Here is an 11,218-nt window from a genome sequence, read left to right as displayed (position 1 = left end):
GGAAGTTTCAAATGACTATTTACCAGACTTACAGCATAGATTCCCTTCAGTTTGGGCGGGAACCAACCTGCCTGGGCTTGCAAAGCATCTAGCCCCAGTAGTTGTTTAGCTTACTGCAAGTGCTATACGCATATGGATGAAACAATACCCTATGTCAAGGGAAGCTAAAAAGGGAATAACCCCCCATATTAAGAGACTGTTAAAAGCTGGTATTCTTGTTCCCTGCCAATCCCAATGGAATACTCCTTTATTGCCTGTTCAGAAGCCAGGTACCACGGACTATAGTCCAGTTCAGGATTTATGGGAAGTAAATGAGCAGGTATTGTTCATGAGAGCAATACACCCAACTGTGCCTAATCCCTATGCTCTCTTAAGCTTGTTGTCACCAGGCTTGAAATTTTACACAGTCTTAGATTTGAAAGATGCTTTCTTCAGCATTCCCCTGGCCCCTGTAAGTTAGCCCATCTTTGCCTTTGAGTAGAATGACCCAAAGGCAGGCATTTCAGGACAACTAACCTGGACCAGGTTACCACAGGGCTTCAAGAACTCACCAACCCTCTTTGATGAGGCATTACATCAGGACCTGCTCGCCTTCCACCAGGAACATCCAGAATGCACGCTGTTGCAATACGTAGATGATTAGCTTCTAGCTGCAGAAATGGAGGTAAGCTGTTGGACAGCCACTGAGGGTCTTTTACAAACACTGCAGACTGTAGGGTACCAAGTGTCAGCTAAAAAGGCACAACTCTGCACCTCTAAGGTGACCTATCTAGGCTCCCACACTGAGGCGGGGAAGCGTACTCTCTCCCAGTCATATAAAGGCAATCCTTCGAATCCCAACCCTCACTAGCAAGAGACAAGTCCGAGAATTTTGGGGGGCAGTTGGATACTTCAGGTTGTGGATCCTTAGGTTTGCAGAGATAGCCAAGCCTTTATACTCCTGTACAGCAGGAACCCAAGAGTTAATTTGGACAGATAAGGAGCAAGAAAAATTTGAAACCCTCAAAAAGGCCCTCTCTGAGGCCCCTGCCCTGGCTTTGCCAGACATTACAAAACCTTTCCAGCTCTTTGTTCATGAGAGCAAGTGAATAGCAAAAGGTTTTTAGACCCAAATGCTAGGGCCATAGTGCAGGCCTATTGCTTACCTCTCCAAGCAGCTAGACCCTGTTGCATCTAGATGGTCAAACTGTCTCAGAGCCATAGCAGCCACTGCCATACTAGTGAGAGGCAAATAAATTGACCATGGGCAAAAACTATTCCTGACAGCCCCACATGCAGTAGAGACTTTTCTTAGAGGAACATCAGAAAGGTAGATGTCTAATGCTAGGATCACACAGTATCAGGTTCTGCTCATAGATCAGCCTCACATTAAGTTTGTCCAGACACAGGATATCAACCCAGCAAGCCTAATGCCTAATGAGGATCCAAGCATCCCCTTACATGACTGCTCTAAGGTGCTGGACTCTGTTCAAACTGCAAGACCAGGCCTTACTGATGTACCCCAACCTTATGCGGAAGAACGGCTATTCACAGATGGCAACAGTTTTGTCCTAGATAAGGTTCAACATGCTGGAGCAGTTGTAGTAACTCCTGATAAGACCATATGGGCTCAAGCCTTGCCCCATGGGACCTCGGCTCAGCGGGCAGAACTTATCACTCTCACTCAGGCATTGAGGTGGGCCAAAGGAAAGAAGGTCAATATCTACACTGACAGTAGGTATGCTTTTGCTACTGCTCATGTTCATGCAGCAATTTTTAAGGAGAGGGGATATATATATATCCCCTCTCCTTAAAGCCCAGCGGTCATATGAAATGACTGCTGTTCTAGATATTATAAATTGTAATTAAAATGATTTATGCAAAGGTGTCTGCTAATTCAAACTGAATTACCCAGGGCAGGCGGCGAGGACGCCTCTTTGCTTACTGCCCCACGGGGTTTCCCCCTTCTACTTGCTTAATTGCTTAAAGCAGAGTGCAATGAAGGAAACCACTGGCAGTACATTTCTTAAGAGCCACCGCTAGCTCAATAAATAAAGGTGATTTAAATAATAAAATGTTAATTCACATGTCAAAGATCTCTTTGTACACAACATTTCTTGTGTAGATCTTTCCATCATTTTTAAGCTTGCCTTGCAGAGGATCATCAATTATTTTTAATTTTACGTTCGTTCTTTCACGAACTCTTGAAAAGGCAACATAAAGTTGACCATGTCCAAATGCAGACTCAGGTAAAAAAATGCCAACACGCTTAAGCGTTTGGCCCTGAGACTTATTGATGGTCATAGCAAAGGCAAGTTTTACAGGAAATTGTTTACGTCTCAATTGAAACGGCAACCCTGTTTGAGATGGAGCCAAATCAATTCTTGGAATGACATGTATTTCACCTTTAGAGGAGCCAGTCAAAGACTTAGCTATTATGACATTATTTTTCAATTGGAGAACCTCTAGTCTTGTACCATTGCAAAGACCCCTTCTGGTGTTAACATTTCTTAACAGCATAATAATTGCTCCAATCTTTAACCTCAATTTGTGAGGTGGCATGCCAGAAGGCGACAGACTATTTAAAAATTCCGTTGGAAAGTTGTTGGCACTCGCTTTATTATCAGCTACAACGGAATCAACACTTAAATATGTAGTGTCATTCCCTTCTATGATATTTAAGACATCATCATTTAGTGGATTGAATGCTATCCATGTACTGTTTGCTATTTGGATGCTGATTAATCAATAATTTATTCAAGAGTGGTGGATAATTCTCAATTAGTGGAACTACAATGTTTCCGTACTTGCAACATTGAGAAAATCCTTTCTTGCCATGGTCAAATCGATTAGTTTCTAACTTGAAGTTTAAGGACTGACAGTGTTCACATTTAATATTCATGTCACCAGAGGAATGCTCAAAAATTAAAGTTTCTCCATTTGAAACTGTTTTAATCCTTTTTGCGTTTCGGTCAGCATTACTTTGTCGTTTTTTTGCATTTCTCTCCTGCCTTTGTTCAAGGGAATCATTTTGTCAAGACAGGCTTTTTTGTCTTGCATCTGAGGCAAGCCTTGTTTCTCTATGCTCATCAGTCTCATTTTGTCGAGAAAGACGCATTTGCTCTGCGACTGAAGCAAGCCTTGTCTTTCTCTGCTCAGTGATTTCTTTTTGTCAAGAAAGCTGTTTTTGTACAGCTTTAGCTCCTTTTCTCTCCTCTTCAGTGCTGTATTTTCTAGGAGGCATTCTTAAAAGAAATTATGTTAAAATGTAGTTTTTATGTAAAACAGATGATTGCCAATGCAAACAAATGTTCACCTTCCCCTTGACCCACTCAATTTGCGTTCAGCCGTGGCAACTTCACCCCATTGGCTAGTACAGTTACGCAAGCAACCAATAAGCTACCGGCAACAAACAGACACTTAAACCGCATATAATAAAGATTAGAAGAGGATTTGGCAAAAAGAAAATAAATGACTAAAAATAAAAAAGGGTAATTAAAGTTGCCAGACAAAAGCCTTCTTACCTGAAGCCCTAGGCAGAGAGATTATCAACCAGCTACATCAAGCCACTCACCTAGGCCAAACTAAGCTAATAGAATTATTTTTAAAAAATTAGTATTTGCGCCTGACCTCTGGTGGCGCAGTGGATAAAGCGTCAACCTGGGAACACTGAGGTCGCCGGTTCAAAACCCTGCACTTGTCTGGTCAAGGCATATATGGGAGTTGATGCTTCCTGCTCCTCCCTCCTCTCTCTCTCTCTCTCTCTCTCTCTCTCCTCTCTAAAAATGAATAAATAAATAAAATAATTTAAAAAAAAATTACTATTTGCGCCTGACCTGTGGTGGCGCAGTGGATAAAGCGTCGACCTGGAAATACTGAGGTCGCCGGTTCGAAACCCTGGGCTTGCCTGGTCAAGGCACATATAGGAGTTGATGCTTTCTGCTCCTCCCCCCTTCTCTCTCTCTCTCTCTCTCTCCTTTCTAAAATGAATAAATAAAATTTAAAAAAATTACTATTTGCCAGGCTTAGAATCTATTGTAGAAAGCATAGTGTCCAAGTGTTTCATCTGTACTCAAGTAAATAATAAACAAAATAAAGAAGTCATAAAGAGAAATAGGGAAAGAGAAGCTTTTCCAGGTAAACATTGGGAGACAGATTTTACAGAAGTAAAGCCACTAGCACAGGGATATAAGTACCTATTAATTTTTATTGACACCTTTTCAGGATGGGTAGAAGCTTTCCCTACTGGAAATGAGACTGCAGTAACAGTCGTTAAGAAATTGCTGTATGAATATATTCCCAAATTTGGCTTGCCTATTAATATTGGGTCTGATAATAGGCCTGCTTTTGTGTCTAAGGTCTCACAGCTAGTAGGAAAGGCACTCAACATTAATTGGAAGTTATATTGTGCTTACAGGCCTCAGAGTTCAGGACAAGTTGAAAGAATGACTGGACTCTGAAAGAAGTCCTGACTAAATTCATTTTAGAGACGAGTAAAAACTGAGTCAATCTCCTTCCCTTTGCTATTTTGAAAACACGACGTACCCCCTATAAAGTTGGGTTCACACTTTATGAAATTGTATTTGGAAGACAACCAACACTGCTCCAAGCTTAGAGCTGAAATGTTAGCAAAATTAAGAAACCAAGAACTCATTAAGTCATTACAGGAGCTACAGAAAACACAGGAGCAGATCCATAAGCAGGTGCGAGAAACTCTCCCTCCGCCCAGCTCTGAGGCTGCTCACCCGTTCCAGCCCCGTGACCACGTCCTCATCAAGAAGTTTATTAAGCCTGACCAGGCGGTGACGCAGTGGATAGAGCGTCAAACTGGGATGTAGAGGACCCAGGTTCGAGACCCCGAGGTTGCCAGCTTGAGCGTGGGTTTACCTGGTTTGAGCAAAAGCTCACCAGCTTGGATCCAAGGTCACTGGCTCGAGCAAGGGGTTACTCAGTCTGCTGAAGGCCTGCGGTCAAGGCACATATGAGAAGGCAATCAATGAACAACTAAGGTCTCGCAATGAAAAACTGATGATTGATGCTTCTCATCTCTCTCCGTTCCTATCTGTCTGTCCCTGTCTATACCTCTCTCTGACTCTCACTGCCCCTGTAAAAAAAAAAAAAAGAAGTTCATTAAGGCCTGGCTTGTGGTGGCACAATGGATAAAGTGTCAACATGGAATGCTGAGGTCGTTGGTTCGAAACCCTGGGCTTGCATGATCAAGGCACATATGGCAGTTGATGCTTCTTGCTCCTCCACCCTCTCCTCTCTCTCTCACTCTCTCTCTTCTCTCAAGTGAATTAAATAAATAAATAAATAAATAAATAAATAAATAAATAAATAAAAGATTACACAGGATCTTTTTTTTTTTTAAAAAAAAAGTTCATTAAGGAAAAACTGAATCTGGCCTCGAAGGGACCCTACTTTGTCATCTTGTCTACTCCAACTGCAGTAAAGGTTGACGGCATCTCCACGTGGATTCATCTCTCACAGATCAAAAAGGCTGACTCAGGATGAACCATCACAGCTACCAAGGACCCTTTAAAATTAAGATTAACTCAGCCTTGGCCGGTTTGCTCAGTGGTAGAGCGGCGGCCTGGCGTGCAGGAGTCCCGGGTTTGATTCCCGGCCAGGGCACACAGGAGAAGTGCCCATCTGCTTCTCCACCCCTCCCCCTATCCTTCCTCTCTGTCTCTCTCTTCCCCTCCCGCAGCCAAGGCTCCATTGGAGCAAAGTTGGCCCCGGCACTGAGGATGGCTCTGTGGCCTCTGCCTCAGGCGCTAGAATGGCTCTGGTTGCAACAGAGCATCGCCCCCTGGTGGGCATGCTGGGTGGATCCCGGTTGGGCACATGCGGGAGTCTATCTGACTGCTTCAGAAAAATACAAAAAAAAAAAAATTAAGATTAACTCATGTCTAATTGTTTTATTTTGCTTTCTATATGTAATTCCCTATGGTATAGGAGGTAACCCCCATAAGTCTTTATTGTGTATTCTAGCATATAGAGGAAATGAAGGAAGACTATTAATGCAACCACCTAGCATGTTGTCTTGTTGGAAACAAGTCCCAGTTCTTGTCCCCTTACTAGTAGGATTAGATTAGCAGGAACAGCTGCTAATCTGGGACTATAGCCTTAGAAAAAGGAGAAATATAAATAGGGCAATTAAGTAGTAGTCTAATCAATGATAATTTAGAAAATTTAAAGCAATCTATCTCCAAGTTGGAAGCCCAAGTAGATTCCTTAGCTTAAATACATAGTTTTACAAAATATATATAGAAGAGGCTTAGATTTACTTTTCCTTCAACAAGGTGGCTTATGTGCGACATTAGGAGAAACTTGTTTCTACGCTAATAATTCTAGTATAATTAAAGAAAGTCTATCTTTAGTTAAAAAAAGTCATTAAAAAAAGGAGAAAAAAAGAATTTGAACAATTGGAGAATTGGTTCCAAAGAATTTTTAATTGGTCACCATAGCTAACTACCCTATTGTCTGCTGCAATTGGTCCTCTTACTTTAATTTTATCTTGTCTGATATTAGGACCATGTTTAATCAATTTTATAACAAGGTTTGTTGGAGGAAGAATAAACTCTATCAAATTAATGGTAATTAGAAGTCATGCCTGACCTGTGGTGGCGCAGTGGATAAAGCATCGACCTGGAAATGCTGAGGTCGCCAGTTCGAAACCCTGGGATTGCCTGGTCAAGGCACATATGGGAGTTGATGCTTCCAGCTCCTCCCCCTTCTCTCTCTCTCTGTCTCTTTCTCCTCTTTCTCTCTCTCTTCCTCTCTAAAAAAAAAAAAAAAAAAAAAAAAAAAGAAGTCACTATACACCTATACAAGAAGATAGCAACAAAAATGAATCAATGAGCCTGACCTGTGGTGGCGCAGTGGGATAAAGCGTCGACCTGGAACACTGAGGTAGCCGGTTTGAAACCTTGGGCTTGCCCAGTCAAGGTACATATGGGATTTGAAGCTTCCTGCTCCTCCCCCTTCTCTCTCTCTTTGTCTCTCTCTCCTCTCTCTCTAAAAAATCAATAAATAAAATATTTTTTAAAAAAAGAATCAATGATTTGATTAAAATTGAATTAAAACCAGTAAGGAATGAAATGTAGAAAAGAAAGGCTCTCAGTATAAGTAACTTTCAGCAGAACTTACTTTCTCTAAAACAAAGAGACTTTCAGTAGAACTTACTTTTTTCTAAAGACTCCCTACCCCTAACCTTGAGGCTGGTTTCCCAGGCTGTAGCCTTGGGATAGTTCCGCAAGGTTGCAGATGTTCCCAGAATGTTTCTCCCTGAATTAATCCTATAGATAAATATTATAAGAGAGCTTGTTTCACTGCTTTGTTTTACTGCAATGCTTCCCCTCCTCCCTATTCCCCAATCAGTGTGTAATTTTGTCTTTAAAAGCTGACTTCAAACTGTGTTCAGGGCCGCATGATTTAAATGACTTAGGTCTCCCTGCAGTTGCCAGTTTTGAATAAAGGCTCCTTTAAATTTGAACTTCAGTGTGGAGGACGTCTGTATACTCTTGCTGGTTTTGCTACAACAGTATTAGTGGGCAGAGTAAGAACCTAAGGGTAGACAGTGATGTGGACAAATAAAGAAGGGCAAATGGAGAGAAAAAGTTCAATTTAGGAATCTTCTGAGTTTAAATTTCACAACATTGTACAAGGATCTAGAAGTGCCTATCACTGAGTAGGCACTCCAAAAATGGCACCTATGGTTAGCTGCATTAAGTCACAATTGAAGACATTCCCCTTTGTTTTACTTCTATTTCTCCCCATCAAGCAGTTAGTTGGCTTTATGCTTATTGCCTCAGGGGAAAATACGATGAGTAAGGTAGGGTTAGTAGACAAATAATGCCTGCAAAGCATTTTGCTTCTTTGGCAAAGTATTCAAGGGTATGGGCCAGATTAGAAAGGAGAGGGGCCTTCACCACAATTTTCTTCCCCTGGATTGGGGACAAGATAGGAGAAAGGGGTCAGGTCTGTAGGGTCCTAAGAGCAGAGGATTTCTGGACCAGGTAAACTCAAATATCTTCAGGGCCAGGAACCAGGCAAGGTTTGTTTGTTTTTTAAATCTCTTTTATAAGCAAATCCTTTGTGTTTCATCTTTCATATTCTATCTTCCTAAATTGAATTTCATAGACACAGACCCACTTAAAACATAAGCATTTAACACATACCTAAAACAAATAGAAATTTTTGTAATATTAAATTTTTATTGACCCTGGCCAGGTAGCTAAGTTGATTGTCCTGATATGCCAAGGTTGCAGATTTGATTGCAGGTCAAGGCACATACAAGAGTCAACCAATTATTGCATAAATAAGTGGAACAACAAATCTATGTTTCTTTCTCTTTTTCTCTCATCAATAAATTAAAACCTTTTTATTTTGTTGTATTTTGAAAAGTTTTGAGTGGGAAAAAAGCAACAGAAAAGTACAGGAATAATAATGAAAGCATCAACTACACATTTTAGAATTAACAAATGCTAAGATTTTATAACTTTTGCTAATTTTTTTTGTATGACAGAGACAGAGAGAAGCAGAAAGAGGGACAGATAGAAACAGACAGACAAGAAGGGAGAGAGATGAGAAACATCAGTTCTTCATTGTGGTACCTTAGTTGTTTATTAATTTCTTTCTCATATGTGCCTTGACCTGGGGGCTACAGCAGACTGAGTGACCCCTTGTTCAAGCCAGCGATTTTGGGTTCAAGCTGGTGAGCTGTGCTCAAACCAGGTGAACCTGCACTCAAGCCGAAGACCTCAGGGTTTCAAACCTGGGTCCTTCGAGTCCCAGTCTGACGCTCTATCCATTGCGCCACCACCTGGTCAGGCGCTATTTAAGTTAAAATAATTTTTTTTTTTTTTAGTGGGAGAGAGAGACAGACAGGAAGGGGGAAAGGTGAGAAGCATCAACTTGTAGTTGTGGCACCTTAGTTGTTCTTTGATTGCTTCCCAAAGATGTCTTGACAGGGGTGCTGTGTGTGTGTGTGTGTGTGTGTGTGTGCGCGCGCGCGCGCGCGCTCCAGCTAAACCAATGACACCTTGCTCAAGCCAGCTTCCTTTGGGCTCAAGCCAGTGACTCTGGGCTCAAGCTGATGAGCCTGTGCTCAAGCCAGAGACCTCTGGGTTTGGAACCTGGGTCCTCAGCATCCCAGGTCGACCCTCTATCTACTGCACCACCACCCGGTCAAGCTCATAACTTTTGCTATGATAGTTTTTCATAAAAAATAGGGCATTATGCCTGACCTGTGGTGGCGCAGTGGATAAAGCATCGACCTGGAAATGCTGAGGTCGCCGGTTTGAAACCATGGGCTTGCCTGGTCAAGGCACATATGGGAGTTGATGCTTCCTGCTCCTCCCTCCTTCTCTCTCTCTCTCTCTCTCCTTTCTAAAATGAATTTTTAAAAAAAGAAAAAAAAATAGGGCATTATAATGTTCTTTCTTTTTAATTCATTTTAGAGAAGGGGCGGGGAGGGGGGAGAGGAGCAGGAAGTATCAATTCCCATCTGTGCCTTGATCAGGCAAGCTCAGGGTTTCAAACCAGGGACTTCAGCATTCCAAGTGGACACTTTATCCACTGTGCCACCACAGGCAGGTCAGGCAAAATAGGGCATTATAAATATGTTGAAGTTTCTTTTCCCTAATCTCACTTCCCCTCTCATCCTCCTCAGAGGCATCTATTATCATGAATTTAATGTTTACACCATCCAAGTTTTTAAAAAGCCTTTGAGATATATATATTATATATATATAATATATATTATTGTTCTGGGTGCCATTTTATATTTACATCAATTGCACTATATTGTACATAACAATATGTAATTTGTTTTCATTCACATTGTGTTCAAGATGTGTCCACGTTGATACATTTAAATCTATTAAATTTGTTGTAACAGCTGTATGGTTTTTCATTGTATAAATCTGTTTTTCAACCTTTCTTTTATTATCCCCCATAAAAAGGAAATATAATTAATTACAAGTTCTTAAATGAATCACTATTTTCATTTCTCCCAACAAGAGAGATTCCTTAAATACTTAAGAATAAGGGGTGGGGTTTTTTTTGGGTTTTTTGGATAGGATTGAGTTTAGGAGGATCACTACCACAAACCACATCTAAGATATTTGGCACCTTGAAGAATGAATATTGCCCTAGTTGAGAATGCATAGTATAACTATACCAGGTTTCTAATTTTTTATTTCAAAAAATGCTGCAATGAACAGCTCATATATATATTGTATATCATACATTAAAATATATACCTATAATTTATGAGGGTATGTTCCTTTCAGCTTTGCTAGATCTTGTTTAATTGCTCTTCTAAGTGTTTATTCTAGTTTTCTGTTACACCAATAGTGCATGATTGGCCTGACCTGTGGTGGCGCAGTGGATAAAGCGTCGACCTGGAAATGCTGAGGTCGCCGGTTCGAAACCCTGGGCTTGCCTGTTCAAGGCACATATGGGAGTTGATGCTTCCAGCTCCTCCCCCCCTTCTCTCTCTCTCTGTCTCTCTCTCTGTCTCTCCCTCTCCTCTCTAAAATGAATAAATAATAAAAAAAAAATAGTGCATGATTTACTGTTCGTCCACTTTCTTACCGATAATGGAGTTATCAGGCTTTTTGATTTTGCCAGTCTTGTGTGAAATGCTATACCATTGTTTCATTAGCACTTTTCTAATAGTGTATGTACTAGTGAGATTTTTTCCATGTTTACTAGCCATTTGGGTTTTCTCTTAGTGAATTGTCTCTTTATACCCTTTGCTCATTTTTATGTTAATTTTGGTTTCTCATTTATAGACAGAACAGTGTTTCAGTTATCTATGAGACTCCAAAGTTAGTGGCATAAAACAGTGGTCCCCAACCTTTTTTGGGCCACGGATCGGTTTAATATCAGAAAATAATTTCACAGACCAGCCTTTAGGGTGGGACAGATAAATGTATTACGTGACCAAGACAGGCGTCAAGAGTGACGGATGTAACAGAGGGAATCTGGTCATTTTTTAAAAATAAAACATTGTTCAGACTTAAATATAAATAAAACGGAAATAATGTAAGTTATTTATTCTTTCTCTGCCGACCGGTACCAAATGGCCCACGGACCGGTACCCGTCCGCGGCTCGGGGGTTGGGGACCACTGGCATAAAACAACCATTTTATTAGCCCCTTGAATTCAAAGATGCTCCGAAACTTAGGTTCCACTAGATTCGCAGCAAATTCTTATACCCCTGTAAGAG

General features: G+C 41.0%; 1 protein-coding gene across 1 annotated transcript in view; it reads right to left on the bottom strand.

Annotated features, from left to right (window-relative positions):
- Positions 1-9,131: 9,131 nt before the first annotated feature.
- Positions 9,132-11,218, bottom strand: part of BCDIN3D (BCDIN3 domain containing RNA methyltransferase) — a 119,922-nt gene continuing 117,835 nt past the window's right edge. Inside the window, exon 3 of the mRNA XM_066257899.1 lies at positions 9,132-9,148. The gene's annotated coding sequence lies outside the window, so the exon portion shown is untranslated. The remainder of the gene's footprint in view (positions 9,149-11,218) is intronic.

This window comes from Saccopteryx bilineata, chromosome 2 (genome assembly GCF_036850765.1).
Source record: "Saccopteryx bilineata isolate mSacBil1 chromosome 2, mSacBil1_pri_phased_curated, whole genome shotgun sequence".
NCBI lineage: Eukaryota > Metazoa > Chordata > Mammalia > Chiroptera > Emballonuridae > Saccopteryx > Saccopteryx bilineata.
Note: the sequence above shows the minus strand (reverse complement) of the source record. Positions and strands in the feature narration are given on the sequence as shown.